Source organism: Odocoileus virginianus, chromosome 16 (genome assembly GCF_023699985.2).
Source record: "Odocoileus virginianus isolate 20LAN1187 ecotype Illinois chromosome 16, Ovbor_1.2, whole genome shotgun sequence".
Classification (NCBI taxonomy): Eukaryota; Metazoa; Chordata; class Mammalia; order Artiodactyla; family Cervidae; genus Odocoileus; species Odocoileus virginianus.
Window position 1 is genome coordinate 34,731,444 of NC_069689.1, and position 21,229 is coordinate 34,752,672.

The 21,229-nt window shown below is 37.7% G+C and overlaps 1 long non-coding RNA gene across 1 annotated transcript in view; it reads left to right on the plus strand.

Annotated features, from left to right (window-relative positions):
* The window catches only part of LOC139038726 (uncharacterized), a 115,337-nt gene extending 99,226 nt beyond the window's left edge, over positions 1 to 16,111 (plus strand). Inside the window, exons 5-6 of the long non-coding RNA XR_011491837.1 lie at positions 9,398 to 9,528; positions 15,390 to 16,111. This is a non-coding gene — a long non-coding RNA (uncharacterized lncRNA). The remainder of the gene's footprint in view (positions 1 to 9,397; positions 9,529 to 15,389) is intronic.
* The last annotated feature ends 5,118 nt before the right edge of the window (positions 16,112 to 21,229 follow it).

Here is a 21,229-nt window from a genome sequence, read left to right on the forward strand (position 1 = left end):
TGAGTTATTATTTTGCTGAGACTTGCCATCAGAATGTATTGGACTAAGAAGTGGATTTTCTAATCTCAATATTTTTCCCCCCTCTGGCGCTTTATCCAATGTGTACTGTTCCAAACGAGAGGTGCTATGCATCTGTCAAATGCCAAGTTCAGAAACATAAATGCTAGCTCATGTGGATTGATTCTAGGATGTCTCAAGATTTTGATTTGTGCTTTACAGAAGTTTATGTTCTACAAATATATGCAGATTCAATACAATCCCAGTCTAAATTCTGACAGTATTTTTTGATAGAAATCTCCAAGTTGATTCTGGACTTTCCTGGTGGCTCAGATGGTAAAGAATCTGCCTGCAAGGTGGGAGACCTGGGTTTGATCACTGGGTTGGGAAGGTCCTCTGGAGAAGGAAACGGCAGCCCACTTCAGTATTCTTGCCTTTAGAATTCTACAGACACTATAGTCATGGGGTTGCAAAGAGTCGGACCAGCTGAGCGACTAACACTTTCATCAAGCTGATGTGGAAAGGCAAAGAACTATAATAGCCAAAACAATTTTGAAAAAGAACAAGTTGGAAGAATCACACAATCTGTTTTTAAGACTCATTATAAAGCCATAGTAATCGAGGCAATGTGACATTAGTAAAAAGATAAACACAAGAGGCAGAATTTAAGAGTCAGAAGTCCACATATTTGGTCAATTGATTTTTGGCAGAGGTGCAAAAGCACTTTAATGAAGAAAGCATAGCATTTCATCAAATGGAGTTAAAGCAGTTGGACAAAGCAAAAAAAAAAAAAAAAAAAAAAAAAAAACCTTGACCCATACCTCATATTTTATACAAAAATTAACTCAAAACAGATCATAGACTTAAATATAAAATCTAAAGCTATCAAATTTCTAGAGGAAAAGGACAAGAGAAAAACTTCGTGACTTTGGGCCAGGCAAAAATTTCTTAGCAAAAGCACCAAAAACACTGAAAGAAAAAAAATTGATAACTTGGATTTAATCAAAATGAAGAGCTGCTTTACAAAGAACACTGCTAAAAGAATGAGAAGATAAGATATAGACTTCACAAAAATATTTTCACAACACATTATCTAAGGAAGAACTTTCATCCAGAATACCTACAGAGCTCTCAAATCTCAGCAAGAAAACCAAGAATCCATTTTACTGGATTTGTACAACTATTAATGGTCAACATCAATAGTAGTTAGGAAAATGCAAATTAAAACATAATGAAATATCACTAGAAACTATCAGAACAAGTAACATTTTAAAAGAACTGTCAATACCAATTGTGAGTAAGTCCTGTGAGTGAATGGAATTCTTGTACCTTCCTGATGGGATTATAAAATATGGTATAGCCACTGAGGAAGACAGTTTGCCAGTTTCTTTTAAAGTTGAACATGCAATTACTATATGACCTAATAGTTCTGCTACTGTTCCAATACTCCAGGTGTTTACCCAAGAGAGATATAAGCTTATGTTTACACAAAAACCTGTACATGAATAATGATAGCAGCTTTATTCATGATTACCAAAAACTAGAAGCAACCCAGATGTCCTTCAACTGATGCATGGGGAGACAAACTGTGGTATACCACACAATAAAATTCTATTCAACAATAAACAGGAATGCACCATAAATCCATGTAAGAATATAAAGGAATCCTGGAAGGCTGCTAAGCTCATCACTATGCCACCAACGCATACAAAATATGAGTGAATCTTAAATATACTTTGCTAAGTGAAAGAAGCCAAACCCCAAAGGCTCCATACACTGTGATTCAATATATAAGATGTTCTGGAAGAGGGAATACTATGGAGATACAGAAAGCCAATAAGTGGTTGCCAGGATTTGGAGTGGGTGCAGGAATTGACTACAGGGGGACTTGGAGGAACGTTCTGGGATAAAGGAACTATTTGTGTCTTTATTACAATGGTATTACACTACTGTATGCATTTGTCAAAAACAGACTTGTGCACCAAAAAGATTGAGTTTTACTGTATATAAAATTTTTAAATGTAAAAAAAAAAAAGAACCAGCACTTATTGCTTTGAAAAGTCACATTGTAGCTTTTTGAGGGTGAGGACCCTGGCTTTTTTTTTTTATCCTAGTGCTATATAATGAATGTGCATGTGTTTAAAGCTCATATAAAGTGAATTTTGTCCACATCAGGTCATAGTCAGATTTCTGACATCATGTGTTCTTGAGATCAAGTAGCCTTACTTTTACCAGAGATTTTTTTTTAAATACACATAAGAAAAGAAATAAATAAAAGAGATTCTTCATTAAAGCATCCCGAGAGGCATTCCTGAGAATTTTGTCTCATGTTACAAAGGAAGACTTTATTTTATAATGTATCTGCATAAACAAGAGCATTTCCCCAAAATGAACCAAAGATGTATTTTTAAGGCAGAAATAACAGAAGAGAAATACATGTGACCCCTTTAAAGTGTTTTTCTTCCCCTTACATTTGAAAATGTGACAGCCCTTCGCCTCCAGCACCTCAGCTGCACAATCGGGATGCGGAAGGATTATTAACAAGGGTGCTCCCATTCTGTTTTCAAACCCACATAATACCCATTAAAAAAAAAATAGCCTTGCTGAAAAAATATTATACATCTTTCACACCGTACTTGGAGATTTCTGACAGCCAGATCCAAAAAAGTACAACACTCTGTAGTCTTTGTCAACCAGAACGACTTTTCTTTACATAGAACCAAAAAGCAGTGCTTTTTTCCCCTAGAGAGTCTCCCAGCCTAATAAACCCCAAGTCAAATGTGTCAGGGGAAACTACTTCTCGCTCTAGGATTCAGATGTAGCTAATAGAAAGAAACACTCCTGTTGCAGTACTTATGGTGGTGACAATCTAAAAAGTTCTCATGACAGCAGAAATGACACTTTTGACATGCTATATATAGAGACAGAAGTGTCCCATTTAGAATCTGCAGTGGATCGTGACTCAGTCTGCTTGTTCTCACACTTTGTATTGTTTCTTGGCACCACTGTGTGTCTTAAAGCACACACCAGTTCTGCCAGTCACAGACCTCCTTAGCCGATCCTCATTAGCACCATGGCACAGAATCAAACCCCTATTCAGTTCTCTCTGCTTTTAAGAAGGGTATCTTTAAAGCTTTATATCAATGTCATGTCAGAAAACTAGGGAGCTCCCTGCGTATGGATTTGCCCTATTGAATAGAAAACAAGTAAATGGAATAGTCAATGTTTGCACTGCAACAAAGGAAGGTTCCCAGCCCTAACATTTACCCCACTGGGCTAACTAATATCAGGGAAAACAATCTTCTGCCTCTGGGGCAATAACCTTCGTGAAATCGGGAACATTCATGTTTTCCATCCTTCTCTACAACCTTAACTCTTTGCCATGAGAGAACTGGAAGAAACTCTTCCAACTTTGCTTTCATCTGAAAGGCCATGCATATTCTGTTTGCCACCATATAAAAGCACATTCTGACTGCTTTTATAGTAATGGAAAAATTTCTGAGTAATGGAAAATATCCTGAGGCCATGATGGTTCCTGAGAGTTAAACCAGCAGAAAATGGAATGGAAGAGAACAAGTTATAGAAGGCCCAGAGAAAAGGTAGAAAAGAAAGAGAAGCTGAGAAGAGCCCAGGGAAAAGGGGTCAGTGTCTGTGCAAACTGAAGAACAGTAACTGAGAATTCCAAGAGGGCCACAGAAACTTTACATACAGGCTATTCTTTGCTCAGGCGGCTGCCTTTGCTGTTTGGATAATTCAAGATTCTGGTCTTCATCTGCAGCTGCATTATTTACATTCAAGGCATTTTCCATTGAGAGGGTTCAATAAAAATTTTTATTGAAGTATAGTTGATTTACAACATTGCATTAATTTCTGCTGTGCGGCAGAGTAACTGAGTTTTATACATATATGTATTCTTTTTCATATTCTTTTCCATTATGGTTTATGACAGAACATTGAATATAGTTTCCTGTGCTGTACAGAAGAACCTTGTTGTTTAAAGAAGGACCTTGCTGTTTGTCCATCCTATATATAATGGTTTATCTCTGCTAATCCCAAACTCCCAATTCATCCCTCCCCCAACCCCCTTCCCCGTTGGGAACCACAGTCTGTGCTCTGTGTCTGTGTTAGTCAGTTCAGTTCAGCTCAGGCGTGTCTGACTCTTTGCAACCCCATGGACTGCAGCACACCAGGCTTCCCCGTCCATCACCAACTCCCGGAGTTTACTCAAACTCAGGTCCATCGAGTCGGTGATGCCATCCAACTATCTCATCCTCTGTCGTCCCCTTTCTCCCTCCTTCAATCTTTTGAAGGGTCTTTTCCAATGAGTCAGTTCTTTGCATCAGGTGGCCAAAGTATTGGAGTTTCAGCTTCAGCATCAGTCTTTCCAATGAATATTCAGGACTGATTCCCTTTAGGATGGACTGGTTGGATCGTCTTGCAGTCCAAGGGACTCTCAAGAGTCTTCTCCAACACCACAGTTCAAAAGCATCAGTTCTTTGACACTCAGCTTTCTTTATAGTTGAACTCTCACATCCATACATGACTACTGGAAAAACCATAGCTTTGACTAGGTGAACTTTTGTTGTCTATTTCTATTTCATAGATACATTAATTCATGTTGTATTTTAGATTCTACATATAAATTTTATCATGTGATATTTGTCTTTCTCTTCCTGACTTACTTCACTTAGGAGAGAACATTTATTCTGAATGTTCTATCCCACACTATATGGTATCACAGCATTCCTACTGCCACCAAGAATCTTCTTTCACTTGCCTCAGTGTTACAACATATAAGCACCCACTTACCCTGCCCTTGCCCCTCTCCTGCCCCCAAATAGACTGAGAAACCTTGTCTGTCTGTACAACAGCTCTATATTCCATTGGTAAAAAAAAAAAGCTATTACCTTGTGAAAGAGCTAGTGAAATTTAGGTATGGTTTTGTCTTTTCTGTGTATTCATTCATGAATGTTTTTAAATGCATATGATTTGTTTTGTTCTAAAGGTTTTTACAAAGTGGAAAAATTTAATTTTATGCATTAGAAATTCTAATATGCTTATTTTTAAAAGTTAGAAGAAATAAAATTATAGTGAAGAAAACATAAAATACTGTAATTCCATACACAAAAAAAACTATATTTCCTTTTAGTATATTATGTCCTTGATACTTATTTCATCTAATATGTCCTGAATCTTTTAGAATGCATATTAATTAGGATTCGCCAATTTATGCTGCAGTAACAAAAATCCCCAAGTCTCAGTACTAGGAAAGTTTATTTCTTGCTCATGTTATATATCCCAAATGAGTCAGTGGACGGCTCTGTACCACCCTGGCTGATGGAAGCTCCATCATCTTGAGGCTGCAAAAGTTGGAATGCTCTGCTTGCTCAATTTTCAAAGTAAGGGAAGGGAGAGACTATGAAATTTTAAAAGGGTTTTTAATTGCCTCAATGTATTTTTGTGTGTTTATTTATTTGGTTGCACCCGGTCTATGTTATTTATTGTTTATTTGGTTTATTCATGGCACACAGGATTTTAGAACTTCACTGTTGCATGCAGTCTATGTTATTTATTGTTTATTTGGTTTATTCATGGCACACAGGATTTTAGAACTTCACTGTTGCATGCAGCATCTTTAGTTGCCATGTGCATGCTCTTAGTTGCAGCATATGGGATCTAGTTCCCTGACCAATGGTCAAACCCAGGTGCCCTGTATATGGAAGAATGTCTTGGAGACAACAGTGGAGCATTTGTAAGAACTGGTATATCACACTTTCGATAGAACAGAGTATAGTATTGTATGAAAAATACCATCAAGAATCCTGAGTATGGGAGGAATCAACCTGTGATTGCAAAGCTTTAGAAATATTTTATTCAACTTATTTGCTTATGTTTTCCTTTCTGTGTAGGCTCAAGAGTGATATAGGTGAGTGATCAAGTGTTCTATCCTAGTTTAATGGCAACATTTTTTATTCTTTACAAGTGATAATGTCTCAGAGTCAATAAAATAGTTACAGAGAATGAAAGAGGACAAAAGTTTGAAAACTTGAAAGAGAAATTAAGATACTAGAAGAAGCAAAAGTGGGTAAGATCATTGACATAAATACAGATGTTACCTTGGGAAAGAAGCTGAAATTCTTTCTCTGTTGGAAAGAAGATGAACTTTCTTTCTTTAACATCCCACTGTTCCTATACCCACCTCCCACTGATTCTGCTGCAGAAATGCAAGTCAGCCTATGAAGAGGAAGTGATTTTCCTATTGCACATTGACACCAGAGAATTTGAATAATAAAATGTCATTTACTCAACATGTACTCTATTTCAGGCTCTATGCTAGGTGCTTTATTTGTAGATCAGGAGAAAAAAATGAGAAAGTGCACCTGTTGGAAGGTCCTAACTTTGAAAGTGAAAGTTAAGGCAGGTGAGGTTCCTTAAAGGTGTTTTGAAGGAGGAGTAGGAGAAAGCAAAAACCCTATATGACAATTTTTAAAGAACTTTTATTTATTTGTTTTTGGCCACACTGCGTGACTTGCGGCATCCTAGTTCCCCGACCAGACATCAAACCCATGCCCCCTGCAGTGGAAGCATGGAGTCTTAACCACCGTACTGCCAGGCAGTTCCCTCCCAACAGTCATAAGAGACAATTCATGGATTCCATGGCTTTAGTGTTTTACAGAAGATATTTGGGCACAGTAATGTAAGGTCACCTGTAAGCAGATATTCAAGTCTAGATTTAAGTGAAAAATTTAGAATAGCCTTTATAGAAAATAAAGACCATTTTTAGAGCATATCTATAGATGAAGCAGTAGGCTGTTTAACATTGATTTCTTCATTTACTTAAGGAAAAATTATTAGGAGGCAGTACAGTGAAGTGCTGTAGAGCGTGGGTTCTGGAAGTTAAAATCCTGCCTCTGCTGTGTGTTAAATATGGGCCTTGATCAAGTTAGTTACCTTCTTGTTCCTCAGTTTCCTCATGTGTAAAATGGAGATAATAATAGTGCCCCCTTTGTTATGTTGTTGTAAGAATCCAATGAGTTAATTAAAGGACTTAGAAGAGTGCCTTTACTTTCACCTTTTTTCGTGCAGGAGAACATCAAGACAGAGGCATCTATGTGATAGTTTTCATAGTGAAACCGTGTTTCAGTTAGGGAAACTGAGGCATGGTGAGGTCAGAGTCAAATATAGTAAGTGGCAGAGCTGTGAGTTGCTCTTAGCCCTCTCTGCTGCTGAATGCTGTCCTGCCATCCTCATATGCTTGGCACCCTGTTTGAAGTGAAAAACAGTTGCTGAGCAATAGAGCAGATCCACTCGAATAGCACAGATTTTTAAGTGAAAACGATCCATCCAATAAGTTTGGTGAGTTAAACTTCTGCAGGCGAATTTGTGGGTGATAGTTGTGTGTGTGTATACATGTAAACATTTTTCTTTGTATATTTTACACATACATGCTTATATATGCAATTACAATATAGTATATTTTAGGTGAAACAGAAAAATATAATTCATTAAGAAAAAACTTGATATGTCAGTATTAAAAATGTCTTTCTGACTAGTCACAACAAAGTTATAAAACATACACCGTATCAGTTCAGTTCAGTCGCTCAGCTGCGTCTGACTTTTTGCGACCCCATGGACTGCAGCACGCCAGGCCTCCCTGTCCATCACCAACTCCCGGAGTCTACTCAAACTCATGTCCATCGAGTCGGTGATGCCATCCAACCATCTCATCCTCTGTCGTCCCCTTCTCCTCCCACCTTCAATCTTTCCCAGCATCAGGGTCTTTTCCAATGAGTGGGTTCTTCCCATCAGGTGGCCAAAGTATTGGAGCTTCAGCTTCAGCATCAGTCCTTCCAATGAATATTCAGGACTGATTCCCTTTAGGATGAACTGGTTGGGTCTTCTTGCAGTCCAAGGGACTCTCAAGAGTCTTCTCCAACACCACAGTTCAAAAGCATCAGTTCTTTGGCACTCAGCTTTCTTTATAGTCCAATTCTCACATCCATACATAACTACTGGGAAAACCACAGCTTTGACTAGATGGACCTTTGTTGGCAAAGTAATGTCTCTGTTTTTTAATATGCTGTCTAGGCTGGTCATAACTTTTCTTCCAAGGAACAAGTGTCTTTTAATTTCATGGCTGCAGTCACCATCTGCAGTCATTTTGGAGCTCCCCAAAATACACCATATAGAGAGGAGATAAACATATATGAGATATGTTAGCATTCAGAATATATGAAGATCTCCAAATGAATATGAAAAAAGGGGAAACCTCTCAAAAGAAAACTGGATAAAATACATGAAAAGACAACTCCCTAAATAGGAAACCAAAATGGCCAATGATTATGAAAAAATTTCCAGCTTGGCAATCATTAAGGAAATTTAAATTAAAATTGGGAGATTTTAGTTTATACCCATCAGATTGGCAAATGGTCTAAAAATATAAATACAGAGTGTTGGTGAGCATGTAGAGAAAGAGGGACTATCAAACATTTCTGGTGGGACTGTAAATTCACATAACCCTCTAGAGAACCAATTGGCATGATGTAGTAAAGATGAAAGTTCTTGAATCCTACAACCCAGCAATTCTACTTGGAAATGTTAAGTATCCATGGAGAGTCCTTGCACATGTATAAGATATCCATAAGGATATTCATGCAGTATTGTGTGTTATAGTAGAAAATGGGAAATATCTAATAGGGGAATGGGAAAAATTATGGTATGGTCAATTATATAATGAAATGCTACCTAACAATTAAAGTGAACAAACTGCTTATACATAGTTCATATAACACTTTGTTGAGTGACAAAAAGCAAGTTGAAGAATATGTACAAGATGAGTGAATATATGAATAATTAAAAGAACATGCAAGGCAATATCATGTATTATTTATACATAGATGTATGCATAAAATGACCTAGAAGCAAATCAAATATGATAGCATCTGAAGAAGGAGGGAGGGAGGAGTGGAACAGAGCAACAAATACTATTTCAGGTTTATCTGAAATGCTCTATATTTTAAAAATCTGAAATGAAATGACATGTTATAAGCATTTATAACTTGTTATAAGTTCTAGCAGATGGACATGCATGATGATGGGTGTGTGTGTGTATGTTTGCATTTTTACTGTATTTAAATTTTTTCCTCCAGAGTATTTAGTGGGAAAACAGAGTTTCCCACTTTTCTCCTTATTGCAGAAGGTCACTGCAATAAGGAAATGGTATTGTTGATTGAACAATGCACATTTCAAAAGAGTGATTGTCTCTAACCTGCTTCCCTTAATACTGCTACTCTGTCAGACTACTTTCTCTTCTAACTTCTTTGACACCACCAATATCAGTGTAGGTTTGGGAGTTTAACCCCCTGATCCAGTGGCATAGTAACACAGATTATTTTTCCAGATTTGCAGAAAGCACTGCAAGACTTCAAGGCAAGACACAGAGCAAGAGGAGTAGTTTTGATCAGTAGTGCTCCAGTTGTGATAATTCTCATCCATTTCTCTGTGGACACTGTTCAAGACAATTTCCAAATCGTAAGATTTATAAGTAAAAGCCGAGAGTTTAGTATGTTGGGTTTGGTGGTGGGGCAGGGGAAGGCTTGGCAGGATGACCTTGTGTGACTGGGACAGAGGAGGAAAGCACTGGAACTTGAAGAGGTGACAGTGCTTACCTTGGAAGCAAAGCCAGCTCTGCACCCCAATATCGACCTCCCCTTGGGTTCCGGAAATGGCTGGACTCTTCCTCTGTTTTCCATGCTGGTACTGGGTTGTTGCTGAGATGATCTGGCATTTCTTCACTATTCAAGGAATACTGTTCTCAGTTTTGTGGGAACTAAAGAGACAGAAGCTACTTCTTCTATGCAGGAATGGAGTAACTACATTAACAAACCTCTTCCATAATGAGATTAGGAAGAGATTTATGTTTTTTTGTGTGCTTTTAAAAATCATTTATTTATTTATTTGGCTGTACTGGGTCTTAGTTGCGACAGCACAAGATCTTGGAGTTGCAGTGTGCATGTGAACTCTTAGTTGAGTTGGGGCATGTGAACTGTTTGTACTACATGGGATCTAGTTCCCTAACCAGGAATTGAACCCAGACCCCCTTCCCTGGAAGTGCAGCGTCTTAGCTGCTGGACCACCAGGGAAGTCCCAAGAAAAAAGTTTTGATTAGCTGTACATCCTCTCCTCTGCTATCACAACTCAGAAATCAGCAAATAAAATTCCTTTGGAATAGGGCTTCTCTGGTGAGCTAATTTTAGGCTTAGATTTTGTGGGTAAAATTGTTTTTTCCTTTCAATTAAACTCCCTCAACAGAGATCTCTCACTTCTATTACATAGAGACATCAGCACAAATTTCCCTCGATTCTATACAATACCCACAAAGGCTGACTGTGAGATATCTATAGTGTTGCAACTTCCTTCTTTTTGATTTTTATTTTCCCCTCAGATGAATACATTTCCACAATGACATGTAACTACTACTTGGACTCATTTGATGTATCATTCCGAAAACCTTTCTAAGCCTTAATAGCATTTTCACTTCTGTTTGCTATTGTGGTGTATGGTGCTGACACACTCGAAAAGTTTGTGGTCTTTCCCAGCACCTGCTTTTTTCAAATATGCAATTGAATTTTTCACAGTTGAACTCTAACATTTCTCTCCTAACTGAGCGAAGTTTCACAACACATTTGAAATATTTCTGAGCCTGGGCATATGTTCCTGTTTATCCAACATGAAGCTGAGGCCTCTTTGAACTTTCATCTCCTGATAATGTGCCTCATATTTTAACATCATAACACTCTAAGATTGGAACTGTTTGGAGGCTTTTGTGCTTTCCAAAAGCGTGTCTCCTGTTTCTCTCTTCCATGTTTCTCCTCTCTCATTTTAAACAGCTGTGTGAGGGCTGCAGTGTCAGAGTGTGTCTGTGGTCAGTGCCAGTAAACCTTTGATATGTACCCTCTGTATTCCTCAGTGGGGAATTTTCTAAGAATCTTTCATCTTGCACATACTCAAAATACTGCAAGACCGCCTCATGATTTCCAGTACACCATCGTGGTGTCAGAAGCCCAGTCTATGCCAAGTAGCTTTACTCCTTAGTTGAGTCCCTTCACTTTTTTTTTTCTTCAGATGCATTTCCAGCCCCCTATTCATTCTCTAGGAAGATGTGTTGCTTTCTATAGGTAAGGAGAGGCTAACATAGGACAGCTTTATCTCTATTAAGATGTGAAACGGTGTGGGTACAGGTTGGGTATACTAAAATTTTAAGCCTCATCTGGAATCTGTCAGGTTTGACTTTTTATCTTTTGTGAGTTTTTTTTTTTTTTTTCCCAAAGAAATTTGGCTCAGAGAAATCTGAAAATGACTTTTCTTTGGCTCTTTAACACCTTCTTAACACACCACAAGTGTATTATCCAGGATGCATTTGGCCCCCTATCTGCCATGAAACTTTGGTGAGATATTTCTCTGGAGTTCTTCCAAAGCTGGAGGAACCCACATGGCATCCTTTTACACCTCTAGGAAAGAAAGAAGGTATTCAAGCTACACTTGTTGACTGATTTCTCGGTTGACTCCAAAATACCAGCTTTATTTGAGCATTGGTACCTTATGCTAGGAAAATACTACCTTCTCAGTCCTTTTTGATAGTTGGGCATATTCTTCACCTGTTTTTGTCTTCTCCTCCTTCCTCTTATAATAGGCATAATAAGTCTCTCACATGATTTCTAAAGGAATAAAGTGATCAGGTGTTTTAAGACACAGTAATTATTTGGGTTGCACAAAAGCAAAACTTTAGCATTGTTGTCCAGAAGGTTAGAACCTCCAATTTTAACAAAATTTCCAATTACAACACCTCATGTGAGCAGATTTTTATTTCTTTAATGTTGTCTGCACCATTAATTATCTTTGAGTTCTTCATAAAAAGGACAATTTGTGAATCCATGATGTTATCATAATTATGCTTTTGTCTTCCTGAAAATTTATTTACTCAAGTGGTTGGGCAAAAATGGACTTCTCAGCAATTCTTTTTCTTCATCTATATTTAAAAGCTTAATTTTTCTATATGCCTTTTATCCATGATTGTATTTACAAAGAAGAAAATTACAATTAATCTGTTTGGTATAGATATGCTGACTAAATAATTGTATCATTTGGATCTGGAATCTACTCTCAGTCCTAAAATACCTGACTGAACTGTCTGTACTGGCAGTGTTGTTTGGATTACTAGATAAGGCTTCTTGAATTTTTTTTTTTTTTTTTTTTGCCACACCACACAGTTTGTGGGATCAAAGCCGGCCACCCTCCCTGACAGTGGAAGTGCAGGGTTACAACCACTGGACTACCAGGGCATTCCTTGACATTTTTAATTAGAAAGATGACACAATCACATTTATTTCCCAAGAAATTCAGGACAGCAGAAAATCTCATCATAAGGAAATTTTGTCCTTCGTTTGATTACATTAAAATAATGATGTGTCCCTAGTTAAGAGTCAGATCAACTCACATAACTTAAAAAATCTACACAAACATTCTCCATATATGTGGTCAATGGTTATGTGAGGCAGCTAAATCTATTTGCTCCCTTTAGTATTCAGTGTAGTCCCTATTTCTCCTAAGTTTGTATTTGTTTTTTTGTTTTGTTTTAATTGATTTTTATTGGAGTATATTTAGTATTGTGTCAGTTTTTGCTGGACAGCAAAGTAAATCAGTCATATATATATATATATATATATATATATATATGTATATATACACACACATATGCCCACTTCTTTTCAGATTCTGTTACCATATAGGTCGTTACAGAAACCTGAGTGGAGTTCCGTGTGTTATACAGTAGGTTCTCCCTAGTCATCTAGTTTATCTATATAGTGGTGTATATCTGTCAAGGTCCCAACCTCCCAGTTTATCCCTCCTGGCCTCCCCTCTTCCTCCCTTGGTAACTGTAAGCTTGCTTTCTACATCTGTGACTCTATTTCTGTTCTTTCCTAAGTTCTTCATAGAATAAATTATGTTTTGAATCAAAGATTTTACAAAGACTTATTAGAAATGGATCAAGGTCTACATTTCCATTTTTTGCATAAGCATTTAAGGATCATCACATAACACATTTGTTATGTACTTGTTCATTCAGCTATTATCTCTCCAAATCCTAGAAAGTCCTACACAAATTAGTCTTTCAAATAACTGCCAAGTTAATTGAGTATAAGAGTATTTAGCTTTACTTTTTCCTACAATTCATATAACCTGTATATCATTGGCATCTTCCAAGGGCTTTTAATTACAATAACTGTAATTATTGTAACACCACTGACTGTGTGTACTATCCTCCTGTGCACAAAATTAAGATGTATACCAGAGATATACGAAAGAAAATCTACTAATTCATATAATCTTACTAAAAAAAATCTTCCAAAGGTGTGCCTCAGAGATCTTGTGTGTTCAGTTCCAGACCACCACAATAAAGTGAATATCACAATAGTGTGAATGTCACATGAATTTTTTGGTTCCCAGTTGCATATAAAAGTTATAGACTATAGTCTAATAAGTGTGCAGTATGTCTAAAACAATGTTCATATCTTAAGTCAAAGCTACTTTATTGGTAAAAAAATACTGTTAACCATCATGTGAGCCTTCAGCAAGATGTAATCTTTTTGCTAGTGGTGGGTCTTGCCTTGATGTTGATGGCTGATGATTGATAAGGGTGGTGGTTGGGGAAGATTAGGGTGACTGTGTCAGTTTCTTCAAATAAAATGGTGGTGAAGTGTGCCTAATCAGTTGACACTTTCTTTTATGAATGATTTCTCTGTAGCATGCAATGCTATTTGATAGCATTTTACCCACAGTAGAACTTCTTTTGAAGTTGGAGTCAGTCCCATCAAACTCTGCCACTGTTTTATCAACTAAGTTTATGTAATATTCTGTAGCTTTTGCTGTCATTTTAACAGTCTTCATAGCATCTTCAACAAGAGAAGAGTCCATCTCATGAAATTACTCTGTTCATCTGTAAGAAGGAACTCCTTTTCCCTTAAAGTTTTATCACAAGATTTTAGCTATTCACTTCTTCAGGCTCCACTTCAAATTCTGGTTTTCTTGCTATTTTCACCACATTTGCAGTGACTTCCTCCACTGAAGTCTTAAACATCTCAAAGTCATCTATGTAGGGTGGAATCAACTTCTAAATTCTTTTAAACGCTGATATTTTGACCTCTTCCCATGAACTGTGAATGTTCTTAATGGTACCTAAAATTGTGAAATTTTAGAGAAGATTTTTAATTTACTTCACCCAGATTGATTAAGGAATCACTATGACAGCTAATAGCCTTACAAAATATATTTCTTAAATAAGTCTTGAAATTGAAATCATTCCTTGATGAATGGGTTGAAGAATAGATTTTATGTTAGCAGGTATCAAAACAACATGAATCTTATGATACATCTCCATCAGAGCTCTTGAATGATCAGGTGGAGCAGTAGTATTTTGAAAGAAATCTTTTGTCTGAGCTGTAGTTCTCACCAGTGGTCTTAAAATATTCAGTAAACTACGTTGTAAACAGATATGCTGTAATCCAGGCTTTGTTGTTCCATTTAGAGGGCATAAGCAGAGTATACTTGGCATAATTGTTAAGGACCCTAAGATTATCAGAATGGCAAATGAGCATTGGTTTCAACTTAAAGTCACCAGCTGCATTAGCCCCTAGCAAGAGAGTCGGCTAGTCTTTTGAAGTTTGAAGCCAGGCATTGATTTCTCCTCTCTAACTAGGAAAGTCCTAGATGGCATCTTCTTCCAGTGTAAGACTGTCTCATCATCACTGAAAATCTATTGTTCAGTGTAGCCTCCTTTATCCATTATCTTAGCTAGATCTTCTGAACGACTTGCTGCAGTTTCTATAGCAGCACCCGCTGCTTTACTTTGCCTTTCTGTGTCATGGAGATGGCTTCTTTCTTTGAAACTTGCGAACCACTTGCTGCTAGCTTTATTCAGACTTTTCTTCTGCAGCTTCCTCACCTCTCTCAGCCTTCCTAGGATTGAAGAAGAGTTAGAGCCTTGCTGTAGATTAGGCTTTGGTTTAATGGGATGTTGTGGCTGATTTGATCATCTGCCCGGACCACTACAACTTTCTCCATATCAGCAGTCTTTCGTACATTTGTGTGTTCACTGGATAGCACTTTTAATTTCTTTCAGGAACTTCTCTTTTGCAAGCACAACTTGGCTAACTGTTTAGCATGAGAGACCTAGCTTTAGGCCTAATCCTTGTATTGTCCCTCCCTCACCAAGCTTAATCATTTGCAGCTTTTGATTTAAAGTGAGAGACTTGCCCCTCTCCCTGTCACTTGAACACTTAGGAGGACATTGTAGGATTATTTACTGACCTAATGTCAATATTGCTGTGTTTCAGGGAATAGAGAGGCAAGAGGAGAGGAAAAGAGACGGGAAGATGGCTGATGAGTAGGCAGTCCAAATTCAAACAACATGTATCAATTAAGTTCACTGTCTGTCTCATATGAGCACAGTTTGTGGTGCCCCAAAGCAATCGCATTAGTAAATATCAAAGATCACTGACCACAGATCACTATAACAAATACACAATAATGAAAATGTGAAATATTGCCAGAATTATCAAAATGTGGCACAGGGTCACAAAATGAGAAAATGCTGTTGGAAAAATAGTGCCTAGAGACTTAGTCTACATAGGGTTGCTGGAAACCTTGAATCTGTGAAAACATAGTATCTATGAAGCCCAATAAAACAGGGTATGCCTGAACATGAAAACTGAGAAAAGAATGAGAACTAAGAATCAAAGAATGAAGTGGTCATAGGGTAGCAACACTAACTGTTTAAGTGAAACTAGAATTATCTTCAGTTGGACATTTTTCTTCAGCTAAACAGAGGTCAAGAAAATTATTGTAGCTATAATTATAATGCACAACAGAAAGTTCAAAATGATTCTGAAGAGAAAGCACCAAACGTTCAAAATAATGTTTTACCTTCAAATAGGTGAAACTAAACATTCACATTAAGTTAACAAATGATGAAGGGTGGGGGTGTGGGGAGGTAGGCAAAAAGCAGTGGAAGCTTGTTAAGTGCCTTATCTTAAATAAAGAAATATTCTATAGATGAGTTGCTTACTTTTAGTTTCTGATATTATTTTTCAAGTTATGAGTAGTTAATGTTTATTATATATGTATCAATTGAAAACAATTTCTACTTACTGATTTAATTTTTTTCTGTGTGTCTTTTTGTTTTTCTGATATTTCTGAAATGAGTCAGTTTATATGCACTTAATTAAGCTATTACTTGGATATATTCTGCAAAATGAAATTCTAGTAGTGCTTTTCCTAAGTACATAAAACAGAATTTTTATTCAATCAGGATTCAATATGAAATCTAGAACCAAAATTTAATTTGTATTTCCCCCCAAGAATCTGTTGTTAAAGCTGCCAATTATTAGTAAATGAATCAAATATATTAACCAATGAAGACTGAAGAGGAATAATGCATGGATAGCGAGTGATTGTATATGTTGGTTTTGTCTATGATATTGAGACTCACCAACATGGGGAAATGAATCTTGCTGAGATGCAAGTTATTAAACCAGAGAACGAAGGAGGAGGCCTGGCCTGCCTCTGCTGAAAGATTAAGTCAGGGTGTATGTGGGAGGATGCGGGAAAGTGATAAGAGATGGGGCACCAGCAAGCCTGGATTCCCATCTGAGGCCTAGAATGTCTTCTACATATTGCCCTGACTCCCCTAGATTCAGTTAAGTGTTTTAAAACTGGCTTCCTCTTGTCCACATCACAGAAATTCTAAGTGAGTACTCAACCAGAGGGTAGGTTACCTGAGCTGCTTTTGAGTCACCTCTTAACTCATGACAGGAAGGAAATGAAAACTACCTAAGAAAGTACAAAATGAACATAATGGCAAGCAGTGATGTGCCTTTTGCTAAAGGAGTAACTTCACTGGTATTGGAAAGAATATAAGGAAGTCCTTGGGAAATAAACACATTTCAAGAATTTTAAGTAACTCAGCAATTCCACATTCATATTGCCATTTTGTTTTTACAGAGACAAAAAAAGAGGAACTGCCCTTTCAAATGTGTAAAGCAATTGGATTCTTCATGTACAATTTTGCTTTTAAAAAGTATCTTTATTTACATGTATTAGGAACAATAATTAAAATTTTAAAAGTGGAGTGCTTAAAAGTAACTTAGGGAATATTATTCACACATTTGAGGCTGCCCAATCAGACTTCTGCCTGGTGGCTCACTGGTAAAGAATCCACCTCCCAGGGCAGGAGATGTGGGTTGGATCCCTGGGTTGGGAAGATCCCCTTGAGAAAGAAAATGGCAACTCACTCCAGTATTCTTGCTTGGAAAATTCTATGGACAGAGGAGCCTGGTGGGCTGCAGTCCATAAGACTGCAAAAGAGTCCAACACAACTTAGTGATTAAACAACAGCAATCATACTTCTGAAATATTTTGAAATGATATAGGCAACTTAAAAATTCATTTTTTTGTAAAAGCAATATCAAAAATGTTTTTAAAAGGAACAGTCCTGCCTACTTGAAAGCTTCTTGCATTTTATTACCAGATCAAATATGAAAAAAAAAAAGACAACTAATTTAAAAATTCCATTACTTGTTGTTGTTATTGTTGTTACACCGTTCAGCTTGTGGTAATCCTAGTTCCCCAACCAGGGACTGAACCTCAGCTCTAGGCAGTGAAAGCGTGGGAGTCCCAACCACTGGACCACTAAGGAATTCCCAAAAATTTAGTAATTATTTTTTATCATTAAGTATGAAAGGTGTTAATGCTCTGCCCTTGTGAGACTGGCATGACAACTATAACAAAACAATCACTAAAGTTAAAAATCTACCTCAAAAGGAAATTATCCAAAATGATGATACGTGTGTTAAGATGATCAGTGTATGGGTGATCTTTTTCTGTTTTATTTTCTCAGTTTCCTATAATTTGAACATTATCTTTAAAGCACCACTGATTGAGATCACTATGCTAAGTGCTTTATAAACATTGTCTCATTAATTTCAATGATTAATAACAATCCTTATTTTACACTTGTAGAAGGTACAGCTTAAAAGATTAAAAACCATACCTCAAGCACTTATGAAGTAATTTGAAACCTGGTTGGTTTTATCTCAAATATTCACAACCACTATGAAATATTTGCAAATTACAGACTTTTAAAACAATATTTATTCACCCTAAATATGATATAATATGTTAAAAGATAAATAAAACTTTCCTGGACTAGAACTTTGTAAATTAAATGTCTTTGTGAGAAACATAGCAATTCTTTACTTTCTTTAAGTTAACTCAATGTCTAACTATTCCCCTTCCCATTGTGCTGCTGGGCAACTCATTGATCATTCCTGAAGCTCTTTCTCTGTCTGAAAGGTTGCACCAGGGGTTCAATGTTATAAACAAGTTTCAAGGGGCTCTGGATTTCCCTTGTATATTGGTTGGTACTGAAATGTCCGTTGTCCAAGCCATATAGTCCACTCAGGTCTGGGTAACTCTGCAGCTTTTCTGATTGTATTTTAGACAGAGGGGTCTTTGCAGAAACTGGAAACTTGTATCCATTCCTCCTTGGGGTCTTGTAATCTCTTTGGGGCATTGTCAGAGAATAGGAACTAGGTCGATTGCCCACCCACTTCCCATCAAAACAGCTGTAAAATGTAAAATCTCTGTTGGCGTCTTATGAAAACCACCATTTCCCCTAAACCCTTGTGAAAGGTAAGGAAGAGTTAAATTGTCCACAACCGACCTCCTATAGATTGGCTTCCCAAAGAGAGCTGGACTGCTGCAAAGCTCCATGGAAACCGCTTGTGACTGTGTTTAAGGCCACCAGTACTTGGCAGTGTCAAGGCTCAGACCCCAGTTCCTTACCCCATTGTGCCAGGCAAGGGGCCAGGCTTTCTAAACTAAGAAGGCACAGGGGCAGATTCTTCGCTAATTAGCCACAGTATGCTTCTACCTGACTCCTAAGAAAGGGACTAGCATTCTTTCCAACTGTGAACACCAACCTGGCAGCTTAGAACCACAGCAAAGGTCCTGCTTATTGCACTGCTATCTAATCTTGGCTTTTAATCCCCAGTGAAGGGATTGGCCCCTTTCAGTCCTTGCATAAAAGCATCACAGCCCAAGGATATGAGTTGCTTTCCTAGACCCCCAAATTGGGCTCTACTAGACTGCTGTGAGGTGCTCCAGGGTCCCATTCCTGTCCCTTCACTATTTCCCAGGAAATGCTGCTTAAGCAAGCCTGGCATTTGAGATGCATGGCCACTTAACCTTGTTTACATATACTTTGACTACATCAAATGAAAAAAATTTTGTTGCTAACCCAAGGGGTATAAAATGGTGTATCATGTGTTTTTAATATCCATTTCTTGGCCATTAATGGACTGAGCATCTTTCCATATGTTTATTGATCATTTTTGTTTCCTTTTCTGTGAAATTCTTGTCACAGTTTTTGCCATTTTTCTTATTAATTGGTTGGAATTTACTGAAAGCCAACCTTCTGTTTCTTATATGTGATGCAAACCTTTTTTGCCCATTGTTTCTTTTCTAACTTTATTTATGGTATTGGTGTTCACAAAGAATTTATATTTTCACTCCTGAATTTTATCCAGGCTTTGATACCATATTTTCTTTCTTTTGTTTAAATATCCGATCTTATTTGTTACTCTTAGAAAATCTTATTTTTGACTGGACTCAGACTAGCATAGAAGCTGTTAGAGAGAGTGGTCTCTATCTCTTGGAATTGTTCCTGGCACTCCTTGTTCGTCTCCCATTCACTAGGCTGAAAGTTTAGCACATTTTTCAACCTCTTCCTTTTTTTTTTTTAGTAAGCTATTTCTTCAGAGTAATCCTTGATGTTTTGTGTTGTAGAATCCATGGAGTAACAGGACATAGAATTTGGGCGCTCTGGTTCTGGGTTTCTTTCTTTGTGTGGTGCCTTTCTCACAGCATCGTGTTAGACATCATCTTTTTAGAGAGATTGAAAACTTTGCAGATACTTTTAGCTTTTTTGAGCCTAAGCAACGAGGTGCAGCAGTATCAATCATTCCAGGAATTTCCTTCTCTCCGTTTTAAAAAGTCACCAAGTTGAATATTTGAAAAACAGGTTTGCCATCCACAACACAGACTGAACAGATGTGTACCTTCCTTCTCCTATTCTCCTCCATCTATCATGGGAAAACTCCCTACTCAGTAGCAGATGAATATGACCATGGATTGAGACAGAAACCTTTTTGTCTTTCCCACCACTGATTGAAACCACATGACTCCTCCACTTTTCACTCAGAGCATCTGTGTCCACATGTGTGCTGTGCTGTGTGCGTAGTCGCTCAGTCGTGGCTGACTCTGCGACCCCATGGACTGTAGCCCATCACGCTCTCTGTCCATGGGGATTCTCCAGGCAAGAATACTGGAGGGGGCTGCCATGCCTTCCTCCAGGGATCTTCCCAACCCAGGGATGGAACCCAGGTCTCCCGAATTGCAGAAAGATTCTTTACCGTTTGAGCCAGGCTTCTTAACAAAGGTGGCTTTTTTTGGTTCATTGTCTATTTTAGTGAGTTTCTGGCAGCTAGTGACTGGGAAGAAGATATCTATCTTCATCCTGAAGCAGCTGTTTTTACTGAGATGCCTTGTGAAAAGTGTTAGTCGCTCAGTCGTGTCCGACTCTCTGTGACCCCATGGACTATATCTCGCCAGGCTCCTCTGTCCCTGGGGTTCTCCAGGCAAGAATACTGGAGTGCGTTGCCATGCCCTTCTCCAGGGGATCTTCCCCACCCAGGGACTGATTCCTGGCCTCCAGCATTGCAGGCAGATTCTTTACCATCTGAGCTACCAGGGAAAGCCCCAAAGCAAGTGAAAGTGTGAGTTGCTCAGCCTTGTGAAAGAGAGAGCCAATCTTATATTTCTAAGTATGTTTTGGACATCTTCCATTTCATATGTAAAATGAACTCATTTTACTTTTTTCTTAAGAGCTCCTTTTCCCCAACTTTTCTGCCTTGCATGGTCCCGGCTGCTGTAGGGTAACAACTTGAAACAAAGTCAATTTTTGCTTTTTCCCTTTTCTTTAACCTTTTAGGTCCTTTCTAAAGACAACAAGTCAAAACACATTTGATGCCAGACACATCATGATCTTACTCCTTTGGCATTTTTCAGAGTTGATTGAGAAAATATTTTATTGTTATTTTTCTTGTTCAGTTGGAGC